This window comes from Budorcas taxicolor, chromosome 9, assembly GCF_023091745.1.
Source record: "Budorcas taxicolor isolate Tak-1 chromosome 9, Takin1.1, whole genome shotgun sequence".
In the NCBI taxonomy this organism is placed as follows: Eukaryota; Metazoa; Chordata; class Mammalia; order Artiodactyla; family Bovidae; genus Budorcas; species Budorcas taxicolor.
This window is the reverse complement of record NC_068918.1, coordinates 9,416,356-9,427,579: the sequence shown is the minus strand read 5'-3', so window position 1 is coordinate 9,427,579 and position 11,224 is coordinate 9,416,356.

Genomic DNA, 11,224 nt, shown 5'->3' with positions numbered 1-11,224 from the left:
CAGAGACTCTCAGTGTTATTACCATTGTAAATGTGCTCTGTTTCTATTATGAAAGACATCCTTATCCATCATGTGGCACAAACCAAAACACTGTGAACCCTCTCATTTTATTGTCATGTATAATCAACTTTCAAATGATATCAATATTATTTACTACATATTCCACAAGTATTTATTTTTCTTCTTCTACACTATCACCATTATACTAGATCTGTTTTTAACTCTTGCCTGAACAATTACAACATAATTCTATCTCTTTCTATTCAGTATATACAATCCAATCTATTATCAACTTGGTAGAAAGAATGATCCCATAAAATACATTTATAGAGATATCTGAGTTGGGTCATGATGGAGTGGCTACAATCAGAATTGCTACAAACAACTATAAAAACATTCAGAATAGAAGCAACAGCTAATTAAAGAGACTGGATACACCCAATACATGGTTCAGAAAATGGAGAAAGGGAAAACACACAAATAGAACTGGCTTTCTTCCTGTACACAGTTTTAAAACCATTTTGTGAGCTGTGAAGCCCAAGAAGAGAACATTGGTCTAAATGGATAAAAGAAATTGAATCTGGGCAATAGAAAGTTAGATAGCAATTTGGGGTTTCTAAGATTGCTAAAATTGGCAGGTCAGACCATTGGAAACAAGGAGATGAAGAGAAAGAGCCCTGTAAATCTTGGGAGTTTTATTCCTATCTGTATCCAAATCCTTTCAACTAAGTCTGATTACTCATTACTTGGATGAAATGCACTTGATCATGATTTATAATCCTTTTTTTCTTCCTTTTGCTGTGGATAGAAGGAAAAGCCAGTGGACTTTTTCATATTTAATTTTTAACTAATAGACATTCATTTTAGAGCATTTTTAAATTTAGAGAAAAATTAAACAGATATTACAGAGTTCCTGTATCTCTCTGCCAATCCAAATTTTCCCCATTATTAATATCTTGCAGTCATATGGTACACTATTTGTTTGTTGTTAAAGTATAGTTGATTCATAATATTATATTAGTTCTAAATATACAATATAGTAACTTAGTATTTTATAAATTATACTCCATCTTTCAGTGAACTAAAATGGACTGGAATGGGTGAATTTAACTCAGATGACCATTATATCTACTACTGTGGGCAGGAATCCCTTAGAAGACATGGAGTAGCCATCATGGTCAACAAAAGATTCTGAAATGTAGTACTTGGATACAATCTCAAAAACGACAGAATGATCTCTGTTCACTTCCAAGGCAAAGCATTCAATATGACAGTAATCCGGGTCTGTGCCCCAAACAGTAATGATGAAGAAGCTGAAGTTGAACAGTTCTATGAAGACCTACAAGACCTTTAAGAACTAATACCCCCCAAAAATATCCTTTTCATTATAGGGGACTGGAACACAAAAGTAGGAAGTCAAGAAACACCTGGAGTAACAGGCAAATTTAGCCTTGGAATACAGAATGAAGCAGGGCAAAGGCTAATAGAGTTTTGTCAAGAGAACACACTGGTCATAGCAAACACCTTCTTCCCACAACACAAGAGAAGACTCTACACATGGACGTCACCAGAAGGTCAACACCATAATCAGATTGATTACATTCTTTGCAGCCAAGATGGAGAAGCTCTATACAGTCAGCAAAAAGAAGACCAGGAGCTGGCTGTGGCTCAGATCATGAACTCCTTATTGCCAAATTCAGACTTAAATTGAAGAAAGTAGGGAAACCCACTAGACTATTCAGGTATGACCTAAATCAAATCCCTTATGATTATACAGTGAAAGTGAGAAATAGATTTAAGGGCCTAGATCTGATAGATACAGTGCCTGATGAACTACGGATGAAGATTCATGACATTGTACAGGAGACAGGGATCAAGAACATCCCCATGGAAAATAAATGCAAAAAAGCAAAATGGCTGTCTGGGGAGGCCTTACAAATAGCTTTGAAAAGAAGAGAAGTGAAAAGTAAAGGAGAAAAGGAAAGATATAAACAGCTGAATGAAGAGTTCCAAAGGATAGCAAGGAGAGATAAGAAAGCCTTCCTCAGTAATCAATGCAAAGAAATAGAGGAAAACAACAGAATGGGAAAGACTAGAAATCTCTTCAAGAATATTAGAGATACCAAGGGAACATTTCATGCAAAGATGGGCTCAATAAAGGACAGAAATGGTAGGACCTAACAGAAGCAAAAGATATTAAGAAGAGGTGGCAAGAATACATGGAAGAACTGCACAAAAAGATCTTCATTACCCAGATAATCACAATGGTGTGATCACTCACCTGGAGCCAGACATCCTGAATGTGTAGTCAAGTGGGCCTTGAAAAGCATCACTATGAACAAAGCTAGTGGAGGTGATGGAATTCCAGTTGAGCTATTTCAAATCCTGAAAGATAATGCTGTTAAAGTGCTGCACTCAATATGCCATCAAATTTGGAAAAGTCAGCAGTGGCCACAGGACTGGAAAACGTCAGTTTTCAATCCTATCCCAAAGAAAAGCAATGCCAAAGAATGCTCAAACTACTGCACAATTGCACTCATCGCACATGCTAGTAAAGTAATGCTCAAAATTCTCCAAGCCAGGCTTCAGCAATATGTGAACCATGAACTTCCAGATGTTCAAGCTTGTTTTAGAAAAAGCAGAAGAACCAGAGATCAAATTGGCAACATCTGATAGATCATCAAAAAAGCAAGAGAATTCCAGAAAACCATCTATTTCTGCTTCATTGACTATGCCAAAGCCTTTGACTGTGTGGATCACAATAAACTATGGGAAATTCTTAAAGAGATGGGAATACCAGACCACCTGACCTGCCTCTTGAGAAACGTGTATGCAGGTCAGGAAGCAACAGTTAGAACTGGACATGGAACAACAGACTGGTTCCAAATAGGAAAAGGAGTACATCAAATTTGTATATTGTCATCCTGCTTATTTAACTTATATGCAGACTACATCATGGAAACGCTAGGCTGGAAGAAGCACAAGCTGGAATCAAGATTGCCAGGAGAAATATCAATAACCTCAGTTATGCAGATGGCATCACCCTTATGGCAGAAAGTGTAGATGAACTAAAAAGCTTCTTGATGAAAGTGAAAGAGGAGAGTGAAAAATTTGGCTTAAAGCTCAACATTCAGAAAACGAAGATCATGGCATCTGGTCCCATCACTTCATGGGAAATAGATGGGGAAACAGTGGCTGACTTTATTTTTGGGGGCTCCAAAATCACTGCAGATTGTGATTGCAGCCATGAAATTAAAAGACGCTTACTCCTTGAAAGGAAAGTTATGACCAACCTAGATGGCATATTAAAAAGCAGAGACATTACTTTCAATGGTCTGTCTAGTCAAGCAATAGTTTTTCCAGTGGTCATATATGGATTTGAGAGATGGACTGTGAAGAATGCTGAGCATTGAAGAATTGATGCTTTTGATCTATGGTGTTGGAGAAAACTCTTGGGAGTCACTTGGACTGCAAGGAGATCCAACCAGTCCATTCTGAAGGAGATCAGCCCTGGGATTTCTTTGGAAGGAATGATGCTGAAGCTGAAACTCCAGTACTTTGGCCACCTCATGCGAAGTGTTGACTCATTGGAAAAGACTGTGATACTGGGAGGGATTGGGGACAGGAGGAGAGGGGGATGACAGAGGATGAGATGGCTGGATGGTATCACCCAGTCGATGGACATAAGTTTGACTGAACTCTGGGAGTTGGTGATGGACAGGGAGGCCAGGAGAGCTGCAATTCACGGGGTCACAAAAAGTCGGACATGACTGAGCAATGGAACTGAACTGAACTGAAAGTTATTATAAAATATTACTATAATCCTTGTGGCCTACATTATGTCTTTGTATCTTATTTATTTATACCTAGTAGTTTGTAGCTCTAATCCCCTAACCCTACATTTCTCCTCCCCCCAAACCCTCTCCTCTTGGTAACCACTGTCCTCTGTATCTTAGTGTTTGTTTGTTTTATTACCTCCATTTATTTATTTTTAGATTCCACATACAAATGAAAACACAGTATTTGCTTTTCTCTGTCAGACTTATTTTGCTAATCATAATAGCCTCCAGGTCCATCTGTGATATTGCAAATGGCAAAAAGAGATTTTGCCATACGTGTGTATACACACACACGTATACATGTGTGAATGCTCAGTCATTTCCATCTCACTGGACTCTTTGCTACCCTATGGATTGTAGCCCTCCAGGCTCCTCTTCCATGGGGATTCTCTAGGCAAGAATACTGGAGTAGGTTGCCATGCCCTCCTCCAGGGGTCTTCTAGACCCAGAGATCAAACCTACATCTCTTATGTCTCCTGCATTGGCAGGCAGGTTATTTTTTACCACTAGTGCCACCTGTGAAGCTAAATATATATATATAGTTATCTATATTTAGATATAGATGTATAGATATATACAGATATAGATAATTATACACATGCATATACACACAATTACTTCTTTATCCATTCATCTGTTGAGAGACGTTAAAGTTGCTTCCATATCTTGGTGACTGTAAATAATATTGCTGTGAACATTGGAAGGCATGTACTTCTCAAATTAGTACTTTCTTTTATTTGGGTATTTACCCAGGAGTAGTATTGCTGGGTCATATGGTAATTCTATTTTTAGTGTTTTGAGGAAAATCTATACTGTTCTTCACAGCATCTGGACTACATGATGAACTAATATTGATGTGTTAGTATTAACAGAAGTCCATAGTTTACATAGAGTTCACTCTGTGTAATACAGTTCTATGGTTTTTGACAAATGTATCATGTTATACATATGCCATCAGAGAATTATTCTGAACAGCACTATGGCTTTGCCCTCCACAGTATCATATTATTGGAATCACTTGATAGGCAGCATTTTCATACTACCTTTGTTCTTTTAGCAGTAAGGATTTAAAACTCTTCCATGTCTTTTTGTTGTTTGACAGCCCATTTTATATATTGCTGAATAATAACTTATTGTATGACTATACCAGGTTTTGTTTGTCCAATCACCTATTGAAGAGTTTCTTGGTTGCTTCCAGTTTTTGTGAACTATAAATAAGGCTGCAATAAACATGTGTTTGCAGGCTTTTGTGTACACATCATTTTTCAACTCAGTTGGATAAATACCTAGGAGTGTGATTGCTACGTCATATATGTGGTAAGGCTAGATTGAGCTTTGTAAGAAAATACCAAAGTGATTTCCAAAGTTGCATGCAAATTTACGTTTTACATTCTCACCAGTAACGAATGAGAATTCCTATTGCTTCACATCCTTGTTAGCATTTGGTATTGTCAGAGGTTTGGATTTTAGCCATTGTAATAGATATGCAGTGTTATTTCATTGTTTTAGCTTGTAATTCCCTAATATCACATTTTGTTTTGATCTTATGTAACCAACTTTTTATTTTATTGCAATTTCACTGTTTTTCCTATTTTATTCTTTTACCCTCTAACCTTTCATTTATCTTTTTCTATTTCATGTTCCATTTGCTTTGTTTTTCCTAGTTTTTTAAAGTGGGATCTTCAATAATTGATTTTGGAGTTTTCTTTCTTCCTAATACAAATGTTTAAAGCTCTAAATTGCCAGGCAAGCAATAACAGATTTTGACATGTTGAATTTTTGTTTTCATTCAGTTCAAAATATTTTCTTACTTGCATCTTAATTTCCTGTTTGATTCATGATTATATAAAAGTATACTTTTTAAGTTCCAGTTATATTTGCCAATTCCCTTTTTGTTTATGATTACTTTTGATTTTTGAATGAATTCGATTCAGTTAGAGAACATACTTTGCATGGTTTCAATCCTTTTATGTTTATATAAATTTGTTTTATGGCCTAGAATAAGGTCTGTTTTTGGATGGTGGGAGCAGCTCCAGCCAAGAAGTCTACAGACTCCTATTATTCTTAGTTGGAGTTATGTTAGCTTTCTTTTAAGCTTCTTATTGTTGCTTGCCTTGATCAATTTTTAGATCCCTGAAATTATTTTTATTTTGTTTTGTAGTTTTGTTCTTTATTTGGTGGGGGGAAGGATTTGCTAGTTTCTTTTTTTGTTTGTTTGTTTATTTATTTATTCTTTTTTTTTCTTTTATTTTACAATACTGTATTGGTTTTGCCATACATCAACATGAATCTGCCATGGGTGTACATACGTTCTCACTCCTGAACCCCCTCCCACCTCCCTCCCCATACCATCCCTCTGGGTTATCCCAGTGCACCAACTCCAAGCATCCTGTGTCCTGCATAGAGCCTAGACTGGCAATTCGTTTCTTATATGATATTATACATGTTTCAATGCCATTCTCCCAAATCATCCCGCCCTCTCCCTCTCCCACAGAGTCAAAAAGTCTGTTCTATACATCTGTGTCTCTTTTGCTGTCTCGCATACAGGATTATCATTACCATCTTTCTAAATTCCTTATATATGTGTCATTATACTGTATTTGTGGAGAAGGCAATGGCACCCCACTCCAGTACTCTTACCTGGAAAATCCCATGGATGGAGGAGCCTGGTAGGCTGCAGTCCATGGGGTCGCTAAGAGTCGGACATGACTGAGCGACTTCACTTTCACTTTTCACTTTCATGCATTGGAGAAGGAAATGGCAACCCACTCCAGTGTTCTTGCCTGGAGAATCCCAGGGACGGGGGAGCCCGGTGGGCTGCCGTCTATGGGGTCGTACAGAGTCGAACATGACTGAAGCGACTTAGCAGCAGCAGCAGCATACTGTATTGGTGTTTTTCTTTCTGGCTTACTTCACTCTGTATAATCAGCTCCAGTTTCATCCACCTCATTAGAACTGATTCAAATGTATTCTTTTTAATGGCTGAGTAATACTCCATTGTGTATATGTACCACAGCTTTCTTATCCATTCATCTGCTGATGGACATCTAGGTTGGTTCTGTGTCCTGGCTATTATGAACAGTGCTGCAATGAACATTGGGGTATACATGTCCCTTTCAATTCTAGTTTCCTTGGTGTGTATGCCCAGCAGTGTTCTCCCTTGGTGATGCTTGTGTCCATATGAGTGGAGTATATAAACTCAACCTTTGTTCTTTATGGATTTATAATCAAACTGTATGTGTTTAACTTCCTCATAAACTGGGTTTTAGCATGATTTTATATCAACTGCTGGTGCATTTATAAATTGGCCTTATCTCTAGGAGATTGGTATTTCAATATAGCTTAGGTTTTTGTCCAGTAAATCATCGTAAAAACTCTCAAGATGTTTGGCTTTTTGGCACAATATTATTCTATAATAAATTCAACAGCTTACTTCGTGTTTCGATTCATCAGGGATAAATTGACTGGAATTAAGTCTTCTACCTTATATGTTCTCTTTAGGACTCATACTACAAATTGAATGTTAATTGCATTCACGCATTTGACACCATCCACAGTTTGAGGAAAAAAAATCCTTTTTACAGAACTATTAGTTCTTAATTCCAGGCTTTGTTCTTCTTAACTGTGTAAGAGCCTTTTTTTTTTTTTTTTTTTTTTTAATGGCATCCTTTTCTAAAGATGCTCTGAGAAATGCTGTTCCAGGAAGGACTCTGTTAAAACAAAAGTTCCATATTCAAGTATATTTAGAAAATGCTACATAGGATATTATATTCTTGGGATTTAAAAATTTTCATTAGAATATTGAAGTCTTTGAAAAGCCTGGGAAAACTTAGACTTGTTTAACATTTCTTAAGCATTATTTATTATGATTTAGCATTGATCTCCAAGAGTTTGACAATAGACACATGACCTGGCATCATGGATACTGGTGCATAAGACTCTCAAGACTGTATTTTCATTATTTAAAAGTCTGTGGTCTTTGTGAAAGTGTTCTTCAACTTTCTTATATTGCATTGTTGATTTGTTTCACATTTAAATGAAAACATTAAGCAACTGCTTTTGTTAGTAAGAGAAAATGCCTAGTAAATTTTCAATTTAGCTTTGACTAGCTTGATAGGATACTGATAACTTTAAAGGCAAGACAGAATACAACAGAGAATATCATTGCTTTTTCTTCCTCTCTAAGACATCATTAAGTTTCATTAAATTAATGTAAAACTGTGCAAAGTGAATTTTAGAGTTATGCTTCTAGTATTGAATACTAATATTAAGTGGTGTTGGAGAAGACTCTTGAGAGTCCTTTGGACTGTAAGGAGAGCCAACCAGTCCATTCTGAAGGAGATCAGCCCTGGGATTTCTTTGGAAGGAATGATGCTAAAGCTGAAAGTCCAGTACTTTGGCCACCTCATGCGAAGAGTTGACTCTTTGGAAAAGACTTTGATGCTGGGAGGGATTAGGGGCAGGAGGAGAAGAGGACGACAGAGGATGAGATGGCTGGATGGCATCACTGACTCAATGAACATGAATCTGAGTGAACTCCGGGAGTTGGTGAATGACAGGGAGGCCTGGTGTGCTGCGATTCATGGGGTCACAAAGAGTCAGACACGACTGAGCGACTGAACTGGACTGAACTGAACTGAACTAATATTCAGGCAAAGTAGAATTTTCAAATAGAAATTTAAATATTAGCCACAAATAATTCCTACTTATTTAACTCTCTGCTGACTCCAAGAGGAGAGTCTTGAAAACGATTTTTTTTTTTTTTTTTTGGTCAAAATGACAGAGTTCAGACTTACCTCTATATTTTTTTTTTCTTTGAAAAATGGTGTTACATAAACAGTATTCTTTTCTTAACATAATCCATGCATATACCATGGTTTACACATGGTGAAAGCTAAAATAAGGATATGAAATGTTGTTTTATGCCCTTGAGGTATTAATATATAGATTTAATTTCATTAACTCAATAGTGGTTATTTCAGGGAACTGTTTTAAAGTTCTATTTAAAATTTAATTTGGGGTAAATATTTACTGTATCTTCACAGTTAATTACAAATTAATTATTATGTTATTTAACTTATTTGAAAAAAATTTCTTGAGGTAATATGTAGATTTTATGATTACAAGACACACATACACACAAACAGGGAGATTGAAATTGTTGTTAAAATAATGACTTGGGATTCTCAAACTAATAGAATCGGTATAGTATATTTCTTTGGACTGGAAAATAAAGGTGACTTTTCCCAAAGATAGTTACTTGCCTATCTATTAGGAAAATTGCAGTGAAAGTTTGTATCTGCACTGTGTACATTTTAGATACCACAGTATAAGGGATGTCTCCTCAGATGTGCTGTTATTGTGCCCTGTGAAATCCATACAACCACTGACAGTTGGAATTACTTATTCTTACTCCTCAAAGCTAAACTTCACATAGCGTTTAATTGATTTATACCTACTCTGCCTTGTTACAGGTTTGCTTTTAGAATGTTTTCATATAGGAGCGCTTTGCGTTTTGTTCTTCAGTGTGGTTAATCTTTTCTACCCTGATTATCAAAGGCCATCAGTCAAATGTCTTTTTTTTTTTTGGTCACATACAAAATTGAAACTCTGAACTTACTGCTCCAAACAGTGTCCTAGATAGAGCAATCTGTAAGACTAACACAATTTAAATCCTACTGAGAACAAACACAGGAAATCTTAAAGGAAAAGGTCCAGATGGTTCTTCCTGGATGTGATCATGCATTGAGGAGATTATTTCTTTGCTTTGCACAATTTATATTTCAGTAGATACATTAAAAAGAATTTCACAGTTGCCTAAAAATCTAAATATTTTAGCGAGTTACAAAATCAGAATAGTCCTTTAATCATTACTTTCAGGTTAAAAAAAAACCAAAACACTATAAGCATTATTGTGTTATGGCCTGAAGCTCTTCCCCAGTAAGATCTCCTACCAAAATCTCATTTGAGACAGAGAAAGACAGTGAACTTTAGCAGTCCTTTTTTCACCCAAGAATGATCTTCTATAGGAGGTATGATGGGAAATAAACTTGCAGAAACCACTATAGGTGCTTGAATGCAATTATGCATGCAAAATATACTGCCACTGTGATGAAGCTTCTTTGAGTCTCCAAATTAAAATCTTGTTTTCTATTTAAATCCCTGTGAAATATAAAGCTATATCAAAAGTGCACAAGCTTTTCAGAAAGTGGTTTCATTTAGTTCAACAAATATTTATATCAGAAGCAAGTTTTAAATACAATACCCTACAAGAGAACAGCTGAGTGGCACCACTAATCACTGTTTTCCCTTAGGCAAGCTATTAACTTAGTCTTGGACTAAGAAAGCACTAGACTAGTGATAGTTCTACTCTAATCATAAATTTCTATGAATTAAAGTCATTTGTAATAACCAGCTAGCAGCTTTTATTGGAGAAAGTTAAGACCACGTTTGAGATTTCTCTTTTACCATGTTGGGTAGTTGCCTCCATTTTACTGGAGCAAACAATCACAGAGATGGAATTACTGAATTAGAAGATTTTAGAGTTGAAAGGATTTTTAGAGATCATTAACCCCATGCCCTTATTTTATAGACGGAAAATGAAAGTTGGATTGGTTGGGTGCTGTCTGCCTCACTCTCTTAGGATTGCAAGTCTCAATTTCTAGGTAAAATTTTCCTTATAGAGAAGATTTGCAGGTAATGGCTTTTGCCTTACTGAGCAAGAATTAGTAAGTTGCACCACCCCAATGCATTAGGTCTCTTTCTGTTTGGATGAAGAAAAAAAAATCCCACAGCTATATTCTTATCTTTTTAGGAGATCAAGGGGAAAAATTAAGATCTTCTGTTAAATTATATCTAATAACCCTTTCCATCATCTCAAAACCTGTCAAATGAAGGAGCAAATCACTAGCTACAAGTAAAGTGCAAAGAAAAATTTTAAATTCACCCTGTGTAAAGAAAATTGAAACTCTAAACTTGGAGTCATGATCTTTGTAAATCCACAGGGACTGCTTTTACAACATTCCAAAAGTCATCTTGAGATCCTAACAGTATATCCCAAATCTCTTGATCCACTTTTCCCACCATTTAGTAGTGAGATAAAGACAATAATTTGTATCCATCCTTACTTTGGTTTTAGTGCCCAGGATAAAAGTCCCAGGTAAAAGTGTACACTAATTCTTTCTTTGCTGTGGCCATGGGCTTCCTCTACTCTTGGGCAATTGCCCTTCCCTCTCTCCTGAGTAGTTTTAATACATCCTTCAGTTCAGTTCAGTTCAGTAGCTCAGTCGTGTCCAACTCTTTGCAACCCCATGAATAGCAGCATGCCAGGCCTCCCTGTCCATCACCAACTCCCGGAATTCACTCAGATTCATGTCCATTGAGTC